The 21,811-nt window shown below is 33.6% G+C and overlaps 1 long non-coding RNA gene across 1 annotated transcript; it reads left to right on the plus strand.

The window, feature by feature from the left end:
- The first annotated feature begins 415 nt into the window (after positions 1-415).
- Positions 416-21,559, plus strand: LOC149777897 (uncharacterized). Its single transcript, XR_016415321.1, has 3 exons — positions 416-533; positions 4,112-4,224; positions 20,530-21,559. It is a non-coding gene; the product is annotated as an uncharacterized LOC149777897 (long non-coding RNA).
- The last annotated feature ends 252 nt before the right edge of the window (positions 21,560-21,811 follow it).

The following is a 21,811-nucleotide window of genomic DNA, read 5'->3' on the forward strand; positions in this document are numbered from 1 at the left end:
GTTTCCCGTATTACTAATTAATTTACCTCTAAGGCACCATACACGAAATTCAGCTAAATTTGCTAGAGATAAGACTAAATACTAAATACATTAGGATCTTTATAAGTGACTTACCTTTTACATGAATATCTTTTAAGCTTTCTTAAAATTGATTATAATGATTTACTGAATAGTACAGACTGTAGTATAACTTATGCAACCTGCTAATATTCAAGTTTTACGAGTAAAAATCGAATTCGTTTTTTATTTTTGATAAACATAACACTGAAACTGAAACATATTTCTTTGCCAAATACTGAATGTGTGTCGGGTGTTACAAGGACATGTCACGTGATTCGGTAGGCGGAGCAATCTCTTGCTGTGTAAGCTCAGGTGGTTTACGATCAATAATAATGCGATAGTGAAGAGTACACTTCAGTGAGTTAGGTCAGCATTACGGACACGAAAGCTTGAAAGAAGGAACATTTCTAATTTCTGCCGCCAAGTCTAACAGGACGTCTCAACCAGCGCAATTAAGATCTGCTTGACAGTGTGTAAGTTACAATTACTTCTATTGTATCTGAATGCAATAATTTCAAAGTAGACTATATTGGAGACACTTGATAAGACGACGTTGTTGACCTAGAGCAAATGTATACATTCGATAAGACGACATTCCATTTTTATTGCTTTTTGTATATTGCATTGGTCATAGTATGTCGGCCTTTTTTCTTTTTTATGTTTTTGAGTTTGACAACAGGCGTATCTATCGTGGAACCGCAAAGTGGTTTATTGAAAATTTATATTCTTGCATTTATTTCACCAGTCTCTGATATGCAATACTTTAATTATGTAGGTTAACATATTTTGTAAGGACCATATCTCTCTTTCTCTCTCTCTCTCTCAGTAGTATGTACCACAGCAGCACTACTTGTAATGCTGAAGTAATTTCCAACCCTCCCTACAGACATGTATTCACATATGGGTGTGGGTTTCGGAGAAGTTAAAGCTTCCCCTATGATATCTACATAATTAGGATAGAATTCAGTGCACATTTGCTATGAAGGATGTTTGCATCTTCTGAATAATGAGTAAATATCAACGGAGTAAGATTCAGCTGAGTAAGAATCTGCCAAGTATTATCAACTAAAAGTCAACTGCGTTAGAATTAGCCAAGTAACATAACAGAGTATGAGTCTACTAAGTAATAATTACTTGAGTAAGAATCAACTGAGTATGTATCAACTATGTTAGTATCAACTGAACATGAATTAGTTTTGAAAGAATCAACTGAGTAAGTACCAACTGAATAAGTATCAACTAAGTACGAGTCAACTAAGTATCTACTGAGTATGATTCAACTAAATATCATCTGTGTAAGAATCAACTGAAAAAGAATTAGCCGGGTATAAACCAGTTGAGTATGACTCGACTGTTTAAATATCAACTGAGTATCATCTGGATTAGGAATCAGCCGAGTAGCATCAACTGAGTAAGAGTTACTTGTGTAAGATTTAACTGATTATCAACTGAATAAAAATTAGTTGGGTAAGAACCATATGCAAAAGCATCAGCTGAGTAAGAATCAACTAAATATAATCTTAGTAAGAATCAACTATCAGCTGAGTAAGAATCAACTAAGTAAGAACTAGCTGAGTAAGAATCAAACGAATAAGTACAACTGAGTAAGTACCAACTGAATAAGTATCAACTAAGTACGAGTCAACTAAGTATCTACTGAGTATGATTCAACTAAATATCATCTGTGTAAGAATCAAATGAAAAATAATTAGTCTGGTGTGAATTAATTGAGCATGACTCGACTGTTTTAATATCAACTGAGTATCATCTGGATTAGGAATCAGTCGAGTAAAATCAACTGAGTAAGAGTTAGTTGTGTAAGATTCAACTACTTGTCAACTGAATAAAAATTAGTTGGGTAAGTACCACATGAACTGAGCAAGAATCAGCTAAGTAAGAACTTGCTGTGCAAGAATCAAATGAATACGTACAACTGAATAGGTATCAACTAAGACTCATTTAAAACTCAATCGAGTAAAAGTGAACTGGCTCATGGATGAAAAATTAAAAAATGTTAAGAGCTGCTCGCTATATTGCAATTATCCCAACCATAAGTCATCTTTTTATAGATAATTTTGATCCATGTCTAACAACACCAGTAATACGTCATATAATGAAAGATTTGACTGCTCTACATTTTAAAGCTTCACCAAAACTTGGATAATAAATAAACGCGAAGGTACAACATGAAACCTTTTAGGTCACTTCAACATTGTAGATTTCAAGAGTTAGGTTGATAATTAGTAACTTCAGAATTTAGTATCAAATAAAAGTTAGTTTAAAAAAGTATGAATGCTCACCTATGTTAAATCATTTGTTTGGCTTGGAAAACAAAAAACATTATTAACAAATTTAAGGGGTGAGACAGGATATATACTTTATGTAATCCTTTAGGGCACAAACATTATAATAGTTTATCAGGTATGCGATACTTAGTTGTCTATAAATTAGGTTATAGTGACTTGGGTTTCATGCACTGGTCGTCAAAGACATTTTCTAAAATTCATCTGCATTTCTCGGTTGGAGAAGATAATACTTATGCAGGTTTTTGACTGCATGTATATTAGAGATTCATGTATATGCAATTGAAGTCCTGCCTTCATAATGCCTTGCCATTCAAGTTAAAACACTTCCACTAATTATTATGTTATGTAGGACCATATGAAATGTCCGAATGCATCATAGCTTAACCTAGCATGGACTTGTACATATGCACGACAGTACAGGAACCCAGCTAGTATGTACATAAATAAATATATAACAAGTCAATTCAACTACAGTTTGAGAGTGATACTTCAGCCAACTGAAACGTTTTTAACAAAAGTCTGCACTGAAAGAAGACTGTTTTGTATTGTTACTTTGATGTTTAAGCCAATCAGGTGTGACTTCTCATATGCATTTCAGGTACATATACATCAGAAAGAAATATTTTCCAAAATGAATATACTCCACATTCTGCAGCAGATCATTAATTTGAATTGGACGGGACAGCTACTTTCATAACAAAATTGAATGACTGCTTTTTCAGGCCTCCTGAATATAATATCTTCAAGTGTAGAACAATAGAGTATTGCTTTTGTATCCTGATCGCTATGTAATAAAAGTATGGCTGAGTTAATTATACTAGATAAAAGTAAAAACAAAATTCATGAAATGTATTTATTCTTAGTGAAAATAGCACAATGTCTAATTCTGTTATTCTGTCAGAGGCAAGAGGTCATATTCTATTAATCTGAATCATGCGATCCATTCTACAACAATTTAGAATTTGAAATTTCATCTGTCAATCTGTCTGTCTACTACTGAAATCATCTCTTTATACACTTTGTCAGAATTTCAACGAACTTTGTATTTTACCTAACCCTATAATAATCATATCCAAAATGATATTACCTTTCGTTCCTTCTGCTTTGGCCAAGGTGTGAGGACCACCAATGCCTCAATAATTTATCATACATTTAAAAAGGGAGGATATTGGTATCTTTATAGACATAATATTGACTGTTTATGAATGAATTTCAATTCAAATTGGTGTTTAAAAAAAATTCTTTAAAATTCACAAGAACGGGAACAGCTATAACTACAGGTCGGATACTCAGAATGGTAGAGAAAACTATGCATTGTCAAACTCATCCTGAGTGATCTGCTTTTGCAAGATGGTTTTCGACTTCAATCAGTTTCTTCCAAGTTGATTGGAATGATTGTTATCTTGTATTTTTATTAAAAAATTTGATTCTCTAAATGTCCTATTTCCCAAAAATTTAAACAATTTTACAGACTCGGAAATGAAAAATATTGACCTGTACAATTAAAACAGAATGAAAATAAAATACACAATGATGAATGAGATTTCGATGTCACGCCTAGGAACATAAGCATTGTGGGAATTTTGTGTTACTGTATTCAATTTTTGATGATGTCGATAGAATACGCACCCAAGTTTCATTTTGTATGATGGTATGTTTCTCATGGTGTTTTTTAGAGAGTAAATTGTATTGTGTCTCCTTGATATGATTTTATGATTTTATGATTGGTGATAGTATTATTTTAGGTCTACAAACTTGTTCAGATGGCTACATGTCCTGCTGTGCATGTGACTTGGTAATTTTAACGGAATGTGGGATGGGAAATAAAAAATGCAGAATGATGAATGATAAGAGATACGTAAGTAATTGTTAATGCATTTCATGAATAGATTTGAAAATATATTTTCTTTTAATTTAGACTGCTGTTCAATTTGCAAACTTAAATGCTCTGATTCTGTACACTTTCAATGTTAGCACACTGATCCATAAAGATAAATGAGTTTCAGATACACCTTTTGTGTTGTGGTACGTCCATCCATCATCAGCTGCTTAGAACTACAGTGAATTTCATTTTTTCTGATCAACTTCGAATCAGACTTGGGATATATGTTTATATAATTGGAGAGAGAGAGAGAGAGAGAGAGAGAGAGAGAGAGAGAGAGAGAGAGAAAACTTGGCAACCCTTGTTATCATTCGGCAAACAATTATCATCTGAATTTGGTCCAGCTTGGAATATATGCTTACATCATTATAGTCTTGCTTGAGTTTGACACAGAGCAAGATAGGTGCATAATAACGAAGTGAATATACGTTTGGTTAGCTGAGCTTGTTATCACTCTGGAGGCCGCATTTTCCAACTCTCTGATCAAACGTGGAATATGTTATAATATAACTAAAATATCGGACAAGTTTATTAATAGGTCAGATTTTTTAATACTGATTTGGTCATCTGGCATTGAATGGGTGATCTTTCTATCACCTGGAAGATATATTTCTGATATGATTTCGAATAAACTTGAAATATGGATTTGTATCGTCACGATCTTGTATAATATTGATAATGAATTAGAAACATCAACAATAATTAAGTACTCTACATCTGATTGGTTGAGCTTATGATCACTGTGGAAATTAAGCTTCTAATTAGAATTGACAATACCGTGGAATGCATGATTATGACATCAAGACCCTGGAAAATTTAGATATTGAATATGATCCTGCATATTAATTTAATGATCTTGTATCGAATTGGTTGTGATCCAATTGCCAGCAGAATCTAAATAAGAGTTCAGTCTCATGAAGAATATAACAAGCATAAGGGACTATCCATTTAATTTTACTGAAGTGTGAGTAATGTAAAAATAAAAGCAAATAATGCTGAGTTATTGGACAAATGGATTTCAAGTCGTTGCAAGTGATGCTTTTTCTTTTGATGGTCACAGACTGGAACAGCTTATGGATGGTCAGTTTATTTCTATCATCTGGCATCCATTGGTACGTTGTCACATATTTGTTATCGCAACTTTTCCTAAACCATTGGAAGGTTTTGCCATGAAACTTGGCACATGCCTTTATCTGATACTATGATTGGTCAGAATTGCAAATGGTGTCACTCAGTCATCCAGTGTGGCAATAAAAACCTTCTGTTTAGCAAGATAACACCGTACTATATTCATCATATCAGTACAAACATTAATTATCTTGAGACATGAAACACCCCAATGAAATGGTCATAGTACATGAATTTGTTATAGTATGTTAATTGTAGAACAAGTTGTCATCTAAGCCTTGTAACTGAAGTGGATATGATTAACCATATGTTATATCTAGCACCCTGTCGAAGACATATTGCTGATTTTGGTGAGCTTGTTTATAAATAAATAGGAAATAGTGACCATAAAGCCTACAGTTTGGAGATACTTTATTTATATAATTGGCAGTGATGCTTTGAATTGGAGACATACACCGAGAGAAGATAGTCATCAAAGAGAACCGGTAAAGATAAAACATACTCAACAAACGAGAACATATTTAGTGGACTAGAGAGGTCATCTAAGATTTCAATAGAGAAATGCTGCTATCTGGAAAAATTAGGACCATTCTTCATCTTTTAAATTGATACATGTATTTAACACATCAACGTGTTATTAAAAAAAAAACAAAATTAAATTTCATTTTTTAAAAAATTCAAATTGTTTCCAAAACTTGCATTTGGCCCGCGTATCTTTCACAAAATCCTTGTGCCGAAATATTGGCATATGTGGGATGTGTCGGTCATGTGATTAAAGGTTCATAAATATAATTATATCCGTCATACTCAAAAATATTTTGTGAAAATTTGAATAACGTTTGGAAATATTTTGCCATGAGAATGAAAACATGCTTTTAATATTAAATTTAAACATTATTATTCGGGTATTTCCAAATATATTTTTTTGTTTGATACTACCGACGTATCGGTACAGTGAAAAAGCATCATGATATATATTACTAGAAACATTTTGACTTGGTTCACGTGTCTATTATAGCATAACACAGTTTTACTGAATTCTTGGTTTGGTCAAAGGTTGTATTGGCCACACCACCCTTCATAGATCCACCATGCGCACAAGTTTACAAATTAGCGGTTATGTCCTTGCATGGCCTTGATGGCCACACCTGCTTCCATCCCCATACAGACATTCAGACGGCCAGACCAACAGCCGGATATACCCACACACAAACATGCACAGACAGGTACAATACAACTAAACTGGTCATAATAACAGTACGGAAATAACATCTATAGATACACGCTACTAAATTAAACTTCTAATAGCAAATTGCAACAATTCAAAAGCTCACTTCGTTTCAGATCCAAGTATTGGTAAAGACAACTTTTTCACGCTACGACATTTAAAACTAAATGTGCTTCAGATATCAAATAAAATAAAAATGTAATACTTACCCCTATGAATGCAGAACAAATTGAGAACGTGCACTCCATGACAAGATCCAAAAGACCAGTGTGTCAATTAGAGAAGAATTTGCCTGAAATCTACAAGAGTATGAGTATTAAGAAGGGCACAATACCCGAGCATACCGTACTCTGTGTGTCTCTCGCCGCGGGCGATCTCCGACGAGATACATGCTAGTTTAGTTGATTACCTAGAATAACATTTATTCAACCTAGTTAACGTTGTACGCATGTATCAGGAAATGATCAAATCGTCCAATGGCGAAACCAAGTCATTTCTTGCCTTATTCTATGACAGTCAGAGACTGACTGCGCAAATCACTATTCTTTTGTAATAAGTGTTACTTTGCATGCCATTATTTAACCATGCATAAATAAAGGCAAGATAGATATTTAATGAATCGTCACACACGAAATCTGGACATTTGCATAATCGGTTTTTACCAGAATCACGTGAGCCACTGATTCAAATGTTAATGAAGATTGCTAATGTATATCAGATCATCTCGGCGTCCAAAAGCAAAACGATGACACACTATGAAAATGTCTACTGTATTAGTTCAGTTTCACATCAATACCTGATGTGTGGATTGAATTATTTGCATGTACACTTTAACGATGCTGATACAGCGCATATCATTAAGATGTCAGCAGCCTTGTGGAATTATGTTGGTTCAATTTGATAATCTGGTTTATATAACGTGCTATACATTGGATGATATAACTTGTTATACATTATGTTGGTTTATTCTTTATTTATGAACAGTCTACTTAACGATATCAAGAGTGACATTATACTGGCTATCATACGAAGCATTCATTTTATGAATGAATATGATAATATTGTGTTTGCAAAAAGAAGGAAAACAAACTTACAGAAAGAAAAAGAAAATCACTATTGACAGATACGATGTACTGGGTCTCTATTAACTTTTTCTTTTTTCCACTTTGTATTTTTAAATATTCGGATATGTTTGCAATTAGTTCATAACATTGAAATGGTCACTGATAGTAACCAAATAAGAAACGTACCTTTTCATGAGGAAATTAATCATTCACGGACTAATAGGGTACTGTTTATTATCGGTCAAACGTATTTATGCCTCTTTTTGACAAATCCAGTCATAAAATGTGTACATGTAAGTAGAAGGGAGTATATATTTTTGAATGTACAAATATAGTTTAATTGAATCCATTTTCTATTTTACTGACGCTGCAATATTAGGAAAAGAAAATGTTTCAAACGAGACTTGTATGCACTTTTGAATCAATTTCAAACAAAGCGAGCATATTTGAAGTTTGTATATTTATTCTTGTCGTTCTGAATGGTTAATCAAACACAACAAAACATCTCCACGTCTGTCTTTTATATTACTGTACATTTGAATGGATGCATTTCCATAACTGACCAAAAATACAGTGTACTATTAATGCAACAAAAAGTAGTCCGTCACGAAGATGTAACATACATGCATAAGAATAAAACCAGCAAGCTCACAATGTCGACAGACAATTCTCAATATTGTATGTTTTTGTTCCTGTAACTAACCTTTATATATAAAAGACACCTCTTTTGTACTAGCAAAACTAAACAATTGATCTATCGGAACGATTCCAGAACCTTGTTTTAGAAGTAGTTAGCGAGTCTAGTCAATCTTCAGAAAGCTCATATATAAAATATTTATCTTGCATACAAAATTTTGGATTGATATATATATAACATGTTATAACGTCTTAACATCCGTCCGTGTTGATCTATATTTGGAAAACACGTCGTTTGTACTAGTAAAGTTTTCCAATTAATTCGATCTAATGTTTATATCGTAGATCCTAATAGCCTGTATTGTACACATTTGTATGCGGAAAATGAGCTAATGAGACAGCTATTGTTTACTTTACCGAAAAACACAAGACTGCATTGGAAAGAAACTGCAAACACATTAGATTTAATGATCGCTATGAAACATTATCAGCACATTAATGTCTATATGGCGCCAATTTTTAAAACAAATTCTTAAAAATGTAAAATTGAGTTCTGGGAAAGATTATGGTGTCTAAATATTTTCCATTATTTGCGGCGCTAAACTATACGACATTTTTGAACTATCTGAAGTTGTCCGAATAGAAGCGCAATCAGAATACCTTATGTATTCCAACATGGCAACGATTTGCGTCCTACTTAACCTAGTTTCCTAAGTCATATAGTTAATGTTTTGCATTGGTGTTAGTTTAAATATAAGATTTGTTACACGCAACCGAATATTATTTATAACGGCATACCAAAATCGATAATCCCGTATGAATCTTTCATGTTTGTGTTGCATTTTTGTTGCGGTAGTGTTATATTTTAATGGTACAGAACTGGTGGTGGGGGTGGGGTGAATCCTGCCTAAAATGCCTAAAGTCTTTTTAGTGTATCCATGCCACATAGTGGTCACAGATCGTTACAGTATCACTGCAATGGACGATTGACCTTTGATATATTTGTCCTTCGTATCTCCCTTTTCGTGATATCTCCTAGAGTTATCTAATGTTTACATAGTTTTATACAACATAACTAAATATTATTAACTAAATGAACGTAGTTATAGCTTCTTTCATTAATAAATAAAACAGTGACATGAAATTTAAAGCAAAGCTCTCAATACCCAGCAAACATATACTTTGACGATTCGCACTGTACCTGACAACCCCTTTAATCGTATTGATGTTCTTGTTTGTCAACGTATATTACAGCAAGTGTACACACTGATAGAAGCAGTTATTTTCAGGGAAAGATGACTTCGTCGAAGCATCACTAATTAGTCTTAAGCGGACATGATTTTGCTTTCGTAAATATTAATATATTCTGCAATATAGCATAACTAACTTTACCATACTCCATGTGTACCCACAAGGAAGAATTCAGGAATGTCAGGTGTATTATCATATTTTGGCAGCATTTCCTTTATGCCTGGTGCCCTGTTTATTTCTTACTGTCAGCAGATAATGTATTATCTTTCATTGAACAAACGAATTTTATCAATTCAAAAATCAGCTGCCCGATCATGCCATTGCATCTCCTTCTTTAGATCAAAATAGCAAAACAAATAATAATCCGAAGAATTTACATATAAACCTTTGGCGCAAGTTATACGCTGATATCTTTAGGGTTTACATACATTTTATAAAGAGTTTCCTATCAACTTGAATATTTCATGATACTTAGTTTGTAATTTAAATTATGTAAGAAGTATTCTGTGCATCCGTAGAAATATATTGCCTTGCCTCGAACTATGGATAAAAGAAAAATAAATTTCGTTTTGGTATCAAGGCCAAGTCGAAATTTGGCAGTTGTGTGCTCCTGATATCTCCTTCTCATTGTAACTGTGAATATTGTAGCCATCAAACTAACCCATTTAGCGGCTAATATTTCAGACATTGTGTAGACGGTTTCATAAACGATGGCATTTACTATAAGACGCTGATATAACATAATATAGCAGGTACCAACGAATCAAGTATTTGGCTTCTTGTAATCACATTAGATGCAGCCAGAGCACTTAATGGGTGGATTGCAGGTAAAGATCTAAATAATACTAGAACTGTCCATATTACACAACACATAAGAGAATTAATACTGGCGACTGATAATAGTGTTTCTGAGTGTTAAAAGGCTTTATTATGAGGGTTAACCTCAAACACCAGAATGGGAAATGGTTATCAGTTATGTGCAAACATGATGGTCGGGGAGAAAATCTGGCTGATTGCTTGGTTCGCTTGTTTTTCCATGGTATTTTCGATATTTATTGTTAAATCCGATTAGTAGCCTTCTAAAAGTTGAAAACGGTTCCACAAATATTTTCTGTTTCTGCTCCTTTATTTCGAATCTGTTTGAAAACCTTTATTTAAACATCTAACTCAATCTGCATATGAAACTGAAATGACCTACTCGAAAGTATTCACAATCATAAAGGGTAAATACTTTTCATAACTTCTTCTTGTGAATACTGTCTTCTGAAATTTTAGCATACACGCAATCTCGACCAAAAATTAAATTAGACAAAATTTCCGTCAGTCCCATCCCTCTATTTTATACTTTGCCATTGCTCGAAAACATTGGTGGTCTATCTTATATAGGTTAAGTAATATAATAATTTTATTGCAGACATAGATGCGTGATCTCAAAGTCTTTTGCTATTTAGTTCACCTTTTAGGTACCGTATCACTCACTTATATGTCGAGTCGAATTACAAACCACAGGGTCATGATCTGCCGTGTCAGATCAGGTTATGGATTCTTTATTCTACCAATTACTCCTAAGAAAACAAAAACACATACATCTTTATATCTTCAGTTTGCAGCTAGGTTCGATTCAAAAGCTGGCATATATGGTACTGTGATATTAAAAGCTTCTTTATTTTAAGAGACAACTTAGGGCTCACTTGCAGTAGTAATTCCAAGGTCTGGAGGGTTGATTTTTAAAAATTTGGACATTCTATTAACACAAATAAAATGAGAGAATTGATAAGATATAGATTTTTAAAAACAAAATCTCATTCCTTTCAGTTCATATATAGGACCTGAATTAAAAGTTTGCGTTTTATGCACCCAGGGGTAATCTTAGCAACTGCATTGTCTGCAGCTGGAGTCCCAGCTGAACGATAAAACTAGAGATAAAGACGAGAGTCCTTGGTATAATAAGAAAAACTAGTTTTAAGATATTATCTCTTCAATGTCAAGGACAATTCATTGTAAATTGAGACATATATAAAACATTTTTGTTAAAGCATAATAATGGAACAAAATATCCCTGTTGAGCGTCTGTATGCTCTCCCTCTTCTTACTTCATATATGAATGTAACTGCAGTTATTGTATCAAATGGAGTTCATGCAGTTAATCTTTTCTGCATAGATAATAAGCAAGGATTAAATATGAGAACGGAAGAGGTGACAACTTTTGCCAGTGAGTTTTATTACACTTCGAGACGGAAGTGAATCATTGTTCCGTTTGTCAACCGTTTGTCTCAAAAGGCGTCCGTAGTTTTTTGTAAACTCTGGATCATTCTAGACTATCATATTTTGAGTTAATATTGCTTTGCTTGTCCTTCCCTCCCGTTCAACGTGGAGAAAGAAACCGTGTTTCTAGCTAGAGCTATACATAGGATTCGTTGCTCTCTCCACTGTGAATTCGCAGAACGTCTGCATTTCCAGTAAGGATCGTGAGTATGACCCAAATAAAGCTGAACGTTAAAGTATTACATCATTATTTAGTTCGTTTTCTAGGATTCTAAGTTGTCTCCACTGCACCAGTACTGTTAAAATAGCTATAATTTATCTCAGTGTTATGTGCATTTTACGTCTTTGTGGGGAGAGGATGACAAATAAGCAATTACATTGCTCTTTTTGAACTGAGCTTGAAAGGCAATTTTAATTCATTTATGGTATAGAGATTTATGATTTCCATTGCCAACCCCTCACAATTGCAAGTAAAATCGAGGATTTATGTTTGCTCTAGCTGTACGAATATCTGTTGAAGGTTGTGTATGTTAGTAATAATTTCTGATGCGCTCCTCCGCATTGTATAAAGGTGACGAAATGAAGCAAACAGGGTTCAAACCACTTTCTAGAGCACTGCTCCAATATCATGCTTATTGCTGACATATCTAGCTGCGTGTTGCATAGAGCTATTTAGCCCACATTTTCACACTTTTCATATATTTCAATATATCAACAATATTATAATACAGGTTGGAGAGTTTTAATTCATGCTCTATGTTTACCCTAAGTGGACCCAACCCGTATACAATCTCCACCATGCGTACATCAGACTAAATGATGTATTAAAGTTGGTGATGTATGCATTCGAGCGTAGTAGACACAACTGCATATTCACCTAGTAATTATTTAATTTTCGTAGTCTCTCTCTCTCTCTCTCTCTCTCTCTCACACACACACACACACACACACACACACGCACACACACACACACACACACACACACACATATATATATATATATATATATATATATATATATATATATATATATATATATATATATATATATATATATATATATATATATATATATATATATATCCCGTGTAGGACTTTTGACTGAGGTATAATTCTTTCATAATCATAAGTAACGCAATTGCCTAACACATGGGAAATGATTTAAAAAAAAATTAAGTCGGCTTGTATTGTGATACTTTGTTTTCCTCAACGGTTATAACAGCTGATGATAAGTGATGCATACAATACATTTCATTGTTCGTGTCGTCTTTGTCATTTAAATGTGTGTTACCGCAAGATAACTTTTATACATGTTTACTGGCTCCATATTGCTGTTTGGGTTGTTTGTTTATCCAATATGCAGAATAAACATTGCTATTGATTACTGTGTAAAAGGCCTACCATATGTTATGTTTATTAATTTGCATCGTTTGTTATGTTTTTATTTTCGTTCGTCTTTCGTTGTATGCTATTGTTACTTAATCGCGTATATTGGACTTAACCTTGACCAAAATCAAATTCATTTTCTACTTGACCTGAATTTTTTAATCTTTCCCGCTCTAGTCAGCTAAGTTATATATTATAATAATATATTCTATGCATGTGGTTACAATATTATAACCAGTATTAATAGAATTAAACATATTTATATGGGTAAGGGTCTAGGTTATTGGAAGTCCTCTATAAATATACCTGGCCTACCTGACATATTCCATAACCTTATTATAATTTTAGTAACAGACCTGCTAATTATAACTAAGATTTTATATTGTTAATATTTGGAACATTAATGATTGAAATTTTCCATTAGCTGATGTTGTTGCTTTAAAAATGCTTATTGTGACCTCAGGTCAAGTAGAGGACTATATAATCTTGAGACTGGAACACTTATTTATTCCTGCTTGAAGATCTTAGCAGAATCATTATATTTACCGTTGTGTCTGAACATTCATTTGGAGTGGATTTGATTTATTTAAGTTATTTATGCATCGGATATACAGAAGGCTCATCTAAAATAACATTTCGTAGAACTAGAAACTTTAATTTATAGTGAAATTTCAAATAAGTATTTAATTCCTGAATTGTATTATTGTGATCCAACAAAAGAATGTTGGCATATCACCATTATAAGGGTCACTACAGGCACATACGCACTTTCAGGATTGGATTTAATTTGGATTTGACTAACTTTTGTTCAGCACGTTTATAATTAGGACATGTGTCTGTAATTCTATGAATATTTGTAATTTAATTCCCAATACTTAAGTTCCTTTTGTACAATTTGTTTCTTCTTCTGTTTTAGGGGAACAAATCCTTTCTTGAATTTCAGAAAGCTTCATGCTACTCACTATTTTTTATTACTTATTGTAAGATCAAAAAGTTGTAACAGAAAATTGGTTGCTGGTCTTTGTTTTACATTGCTTTTAAACTTTCGACTTGCCGTGTATGTTTTAACATTTTAGAAATCAAAAGTGAAGTCAACAAACGTTTGCAATGCCAACTAAAGTGGATAACTTTATTTTAGGTCTTACTCTGGAAAGATCAGAGTTCATGGAAAAAGATGTGTTACTCCAGCTTGCGATACAATATGTTTTTCTCATCCTTCTGTGTTTAACGGTGCAAGAATTAGGAAATATATAGGTCCACTATTCTGTGGTAAAGAATATTGTGGATGAAAGGGCTTTGGACTTGATTAGTATGTCTATATCTGGATCTAACTGAAACGCTATGGATTTTAATCTTAAATACAAGATAATTATAGTTAAGAAAGCTTGACCTTCAAATGAAGAAATAAAAATTGCAGTTACAGAAGGACACCCTACAAACTCAGTTGCAGAAAGAAAAAAGGAAACAAATGCAATTGAAAAAACAAGAGAGAAAACAAATACATTTGCAATTGCGGAAAGAGGAAAGAGAAGGATTGAGAGAGAGAGAGAGAGAAAATATGGTATGTCAATGCAAATAAAGATTCAATGTGAAAAGGAAGATTGATAAATACAGAGCGCCGGAGGAAGGAAAAAATGGAACTTGAATTTAGATTAAACACATCAGAGCTGGCAAGTGAAACGCACATACCAACTTTACATACAAATTCTGGTTTTGATGTTACAAAAATGTTTAGTTAGTACCACCAAACAGAAGATCGATCAATTTCCTCAATTTGAAAACAAAATTGCTGAAAATTTGAAATTGCCAAACGAGCATATGAATATGTTAATACAATGTCGTCTTTATGGCAAAGCTCCTAACATCTACACTACCCTGTCAGTACAGCATGAACTGATTAAGGAATGCAGCCAGAAGAGTTATAAACCAGTACACGAAGCGTATCCCCAGCAGGTTAGGAACTATGAAGAAGAAACTGGAAAATCCCATGTCGAATTTGTAAGGGAGAAAGAGCAAAGATAGCCAAGAATATTGTCAAGATTACTAAATTCTCAGACAACTTATTTTAGTTGAAGAGTTCAAGAATTGTGACCATAAAATTTACCTTGAAGTAGAAACATTAGAAAATACAGATCGTATAGCTGACGACTATTCCTTAGCTTATAAATATTGTTTTGTGAGTAAAGTCTTACTCTCAGCAGTCTGTTGGTAAAAGAAACTATATCAGTCTAATACTTCAATTCCCAAACCTTAAACCAGCACAACTTGTAAAAATGAAGTTTCGGATACTATTAATCAGAAATACCTATCTCTCCCTACGTACACCTATTGCACGAAGTAAGGGAACGCTATTTCTGATCGTTACAAATGGAAAAATAAGCAACAGAATAAAAACAGACCATTCCAAATTCTTTTATTTCAGGGAAGTCAGGATCATGGTCATGTATTGAAAACATTACAGTTGTGGGGCAATTAAACCCCATTCTGATTTTATTATATAAACTTATAAACCATTCTTGTCGAACAGTTCTATATGACTCATGGATGATTCGGCATATCCTATCCCTTTTAAATTTGTAAGCGACATATGGGTTTCTGAATATTAATTATTACCAACTGGTTTGCCTTTTTCTCAGAAGTCTTCGTCTAATGAGTTTGCTCTTATTCTGGGAGCAGGGTGATGCTTTGTTAATGTTCCTGTCCATGCTGTACATTAATCATCAGACTCAGTCAGAAAACTGACGTCTATGCCCATCGAGGATATTCATTAATTACTAGGCAATTTCATATCTGGAGATAAGGCTGTGTTTAACATACATGTAACTGACAAGCTATGTATGGATAAGAAATTCGGCCCCATTGAACAAAAAACATCTATGATTTATTCCCAAGAAGTGGAGTTCAAAATGAATGTTTCTATGGGAAGACAAACCATTGTCATAAACAACACCCATCCGATATCCTTTCATGTAACACTTACTGTTGCAAGAATATATGTAGTGAAAGAGTTGGCACAACTCTTGTTTTAAATATAAAATGACAGTTTTATAAAGATTATCCTGGAAACCACCAAATAGCAAACACACTTAGAAGCATGCAAAGTCAAACACAACATCTCAATTGATAGAAAGGTGACAGAGATACATTAGACGAAGTACTTCAGCTAAACACTGACAACTATGATCTAGTCGATGCAATAAGGAGCACCCTGATCAATATGTGAATCCAGATCTTATCCGTAGAGGCGTTGAAGGACAGGAAAATTAGAGGAAAAGATGAATTTGCGTATAAGTCAGATCGCATACCATATTCTAGCTCATGACGAACTGAAAGCTATTTTATTTAAACTATTCCAATATAAAGTAATGACATCCAAGCATCCTGAAACTTGACACTGTCACTTTAATCCCAAATATCCCAAATATTCAAAACCTCTGAAAGTAATGACATTATAGTGGACAAATGCATCATTCAGTCAGATACAGTCTTATTTCATCTAAAGTATCCCAGTAGGAACATAATGACGATAGATTCAGTCGAAACCTCCACAATGATACTGCATTGTTAATACAAAGTATCAGAATACGAAAATAATTACAATAGAGTGAGAACAAGCCACCTCCACCGTCACACCATGATATTTGTATCCGGGAAAGGTACTCTAAATTAAAAAGTTTGTAAAGTGACATGGCTAGAACTGGCCATAATTACATGGAAGGAAAAAGGTACTTATTTCGTTTCCTGATATTAAACTGGTAAAATTATAAGATGTCAAAGAGTTATACGACAAGATGGAGATATACTCTTGGTAATCTATTGATTCCACTGAGAATTGTATATATGAATGAAAGTTATTTTAGAACCATCTGTAAACCCGGTTATACTTTTTCTATTTACTCTTTTTCTTCGTTGATTCATTTCATTTATTCAAATGACATGTCTTGAAAGACGAAAACGTCATGTCATATTGAGTTCTACGGTCGTGTCAATACATAAGGTTCCTAGAAGTGTAGAATATCTATCTATATGTCGGTTTGTCTATCCTTTAACCCATGCTTATGTCTGTCTGTATGTCATCATAGAGACTCACACTTGGTAATCCTTTGAATTTTTCACTATGGGGTGGAGGGATGAATGTTGCGCACATGTATACACTATCCCGTTGTTACCAATATCTGTATTGACTGTCTCAGAATTAGGCAAAGAAATAACTTAGTTTTGTCTTCAAACTATTCGACTATTTCTCGTTGTACATGCGTACAACTTTATCTAGAGTGAATGTGTTTTTCCAGGTAAGCGACTGTATTAACATGTACCTAGCCAGAGATTACTTGTGACGAGGTAACGTGACTGGCATGATATGCACGGGTATTCTACCCTGACTTGTACTTACTCTCCTATGGATTTAAATAAGATCAATGTCTAAAACCACACTGGTCGTTTTTGGATCACGTCAAGGAGTGTACACTCTCCATTGTTCTCCAGCCATAGGGTAAATGTTAAATTTACATTTTCATTTGATATGCGAAGCTTATTCGGTTTGTAATGTCTTATCGCGTAATAGTGCATTTATTACAACGCAGATTTAAAGTATCGAATTACAAGTCAGTTAGAGGTTAAAGCGTTATCACATATCTAGAGATTATACAGAAACTATTATTAGGACCAATTTGGTTTTACTGTAGCTGACTGTTATTGTAGCTCAATGTGTTTGTAGCTGATTGTGACTGTTGCTGTGATTGTGTCTGTCGCTGTGAAGTGTGATTGTCAATGTGACTTGAATATGACTACAGCTGTCTGAAGCTGTCCGAAACCGTCTAAAGTTGTTTAGAGCTGTCTGGAGTTTCCAGAATATTTAACGCTGCGTGCTGTCGATACGTATGTATGTATGTACGTATGTCTGTGCCACGGACGTAGACGTAGCAAATTGAAAAAGGTGCTGTATGCTGTCTGTACGTGTAACGTATGACTGTACTCGTGGTGGATTCATAAAGGGTGCCAGTGGCCGATAAGAGTGTGGGCCAACCCAAGGAATCGTGCGACTGTACAAGGGGTCTAGAAGCATACGTTTGGATCAATTGTTGTTCCATTGCATTTTTATATCCATAAGATTATTTTGAATCTTCGTTATGTTCATAAGATTATTTTGAATCTTAGTTGTGTTCATAAGATTATTTTGAATCTTAATAGAATTCATATTCGAGATTATGTGAATCTCTCTTATAGTGTAAAATACTGTTTGAAGGGTAATTGCAGTCCATGAGGTTTCTTGGATCTGTACTTCATATTGATTTAATATTTTTGGTTTATTTTCGATGTGTGAATGTTGTGTAGAGTGATTTGAGTAAATCTTATGTTGAGAGCGTGAGAGAATCATTGTATTTTTACATCATATATTTATCTTTATTAATTCATTCATAAATTTCCATCTTTCTCACACTGTGTTTGTCTTATTCATTTAGTCCAAAAACCCACTCGGTTTCTATTCTGCGACATTGACGTTCCCCAACGTAAGCTCAGTATTTTGATCATTTGAATGATTCGCAGTTCCTCAATTGCACGGGTTTCAGTTTTAGCTCCAGGACATTTAAACCAATAATTGATCGGTTCAACGTTGAGTAAATTTAAGTAAAAGTATTATATTGTCATCTGATAATGCAGATGAGCTTCCCAATATTGCAATTTCATTTTTAAGGGTCAAATAAACTCGATCCCAACTTATTTGAAATAGCTTTTGTTTTACCACTATCCACCAGCCTGGATCAAAATACCATTTTGCTTGCTAATCGTCTCCGTTATAATTCATGTTGATGCACTAAATCTTTTTGTATTCTAACAAATCTTGTAAACAGTAACTACATAGGACTTGCACCAAGACACAAACAATGAATCTACTATATCGAATTAGCTGCCAATACCTGAAGATAATAATCATAATAATGATACTACTACTACTACTACTACTAATAATAATAATGATAATGATAATGATAATAATAATAATGATAATAATAATAATGATAATAATGATAATAATAATAATAATAATGATGATAATAATAATAATGAAAATAATAATGATAATAATAATGATAATAATACTAATGATAATAATAATAATAATAATAATAATAATAATAATAATAATTAGAATGATAACTTTAGCTGAGTATTTTGATCAAACGAATGATTCCCAGTTCCTCAATTGCATGGGTTTGAGTTATAGCTGCAGGGCATACAAACCAAAAATTGATCGGTTCAACGTTGAACAAATGAAAGTAAAAGTATCATATTATCTATGTCAAGTTTTATTTACCCATTCTTGTAATTAAACTATGTATGTGGGCCTGTTTTTGTCATGTGTACAGGAAAACTATACATGGTAATTGATATTGATAGAAGCACCTAGATTACGTTTTTAATCTTGATAATATGTAAACTAATTATTCAGCTGCCACTATAACAAACACTAAAGTTTTATAGTTTTAAAAAAGGCGCTAATTTAACAAAAGTGCAAAATATTTTATACACGTTTTAACACCCCCAAAAATGTATGGGGGACATACGATATATGTCTTCAAACTCGCTTGCTCATATATTAAAGCCATATAGATTGCTGATAATACAGATGAGCAGCCCAAGAAAGCAATTTCATTTTTAAGGGTCAAATAAAACTAGGTCCCAACTTATTTGAAATAGCTCTTGTTTTACCACTATCCACCAGCCTGGATCAAAATACCATTTTGCTTACTAATCGTCTCCGTTATACTTCCCGTTGATGCACTAAATATCTTTTTGTATTCTAACCAATCTTGCAAACAGTACTACATAGGACTTGCACGAAGACATTTACAAGGAATCTACTATATCGAAATTAGAGATCGCTGCCAATACCTGAAGATAATAATAATAATAATAATAATAATAATAATAATAATAATAATAATAATAATACTTTTGGAAGTCATTTATTTTTCAAATAATACTTTGTTGTATCTTTCAACTGTATAGTTTTCGTATCATGTACCCGCTATGATTGCAAATCTAAGCCATATCGATAAATTTTGTTTCGGCTGAGGCTGTAAAACTTTCCACATATACCAAATTGTAAGAGCAAGCATTAACCGACAATGTGACGTTCTCTTTCACCGTCACATGATGTTATTGGGTGAAATTCTCTATTTACCTTGATATTATTCAAGATTCCTTCGTCCAACATATTGCTAAATCTTTTGTATTATTGGTGTAAGTTTGGTTATGTTTATTTACTTGAAGTTGTCCCTGTAAAAAATTAATCCGATGTAGTTCCTTGTTTTCTTTCAGAGCCGACATGGACGTGATATGCAAGAGACAGTATTCGCATCTTTGGAAGAAGACTTGCTTGAAGGTACAACTGCGTCGATGGTTCGCAGTGCTGATGAGTATTTCATTCAGAATAGTCATGCTATATGCTGTTACATACACCGATATCACTGCGTCAAATGTGCTACAATTGCTAAAATTACCTATTGTGCTGTACAGAAACCGATAGACACGGGATAATATTAGTTATTTTACAGACAATACATCTAGCCTTGTGTCAATGCAGATCAATCGCCTATATGCAACTGGCCAAACTAGAATAAATTCGAAATATTTAAGGGATGTAGAAATTACTCTATTACCAGAAATTTCAAAGGTTAGTACTTATGAATTTTCGGTTGATACAAAGGTGATTGTAAATCAAAACCTAGAGAGGTTTAAAGAAACTCATTTCATGACGATTTCAGGAAACGGTCGCCTTGGTAACAATATGTTTCAAGTTGCAACATTGCTGAGTTGTGCCAAGCGACTAAATTACACTGCTTTTCTTCCTTCTAATCACAAGATTAACCAATACTTTTTGATTCCAATGATTAGGACGATGAGTTTGATAAATGTGAAAATTGCTGCAGAGATAGCATACGGCAAATACGACCGAACTCTTGAAAGTCTCGATACTTCAAAGAATTGGTCGCTAGCAGGGTATTATCAGTCTTGGAAATATTTTTATAAATACGAAGTTCTTATTCGTGGTTCATTTAATTTTAGACCAAATTTATATGAACCAGCCCGTCAGATAGTAAACAGTTTTAGATCTGGAAATAGAACTGTTGTTGGTATTCACATACGTCGAGGAGACATGGCGACAAATAGTGCTGATGCATTTGTTTACAGTGTAGCACCGATATCTTACATAAAAAAGTCCATGAACTATTTGAAACAAAAATAGCCTGGTGCTCTCTTTATAGTTGTGAGTGATGATATTCCTTGGTGCAAAGGAAATCTGCAGGAAGATAACTGTACTGCATTTATAAGTTTTAATAATCCTGGAACTGATATGGCGGTTTTATCCGTTTGTGACCATGTGATTATTACGTCAGGAACATTTGACTGGTGGGGTGGATGGCTCGCAGGTGGAGATGTGGTGTTCTTTAAAGGTTTTCCTAAGCCTGGTAGGCAGCTGGACAAACGCATGAGCCGGGAAGACTATTATCCCGCTCACTGGATTGGACTTGAATAGTACTAATTAAATCGTATTTATGCTATTTACTTGAATGTATTTGTAGCAAGATCTAAATAATCT

The sequence above is a fragment of the Sinohyriopsis cumingii genome, chromosome 17 (genome assembly GCF_028554795.1).
Source record: "Sinohyriopsis cumingii isolate HCF-2022 chromosome 17, ASM2855479v2, whole genome shotgun sequence".
Lineage (NCBI taxonomy): Eukaryota > Metazoa > Mollusca > Bivalvia > Unionida > Unionidae > Sinohyriopsis > Sinohyriopsis cumingii.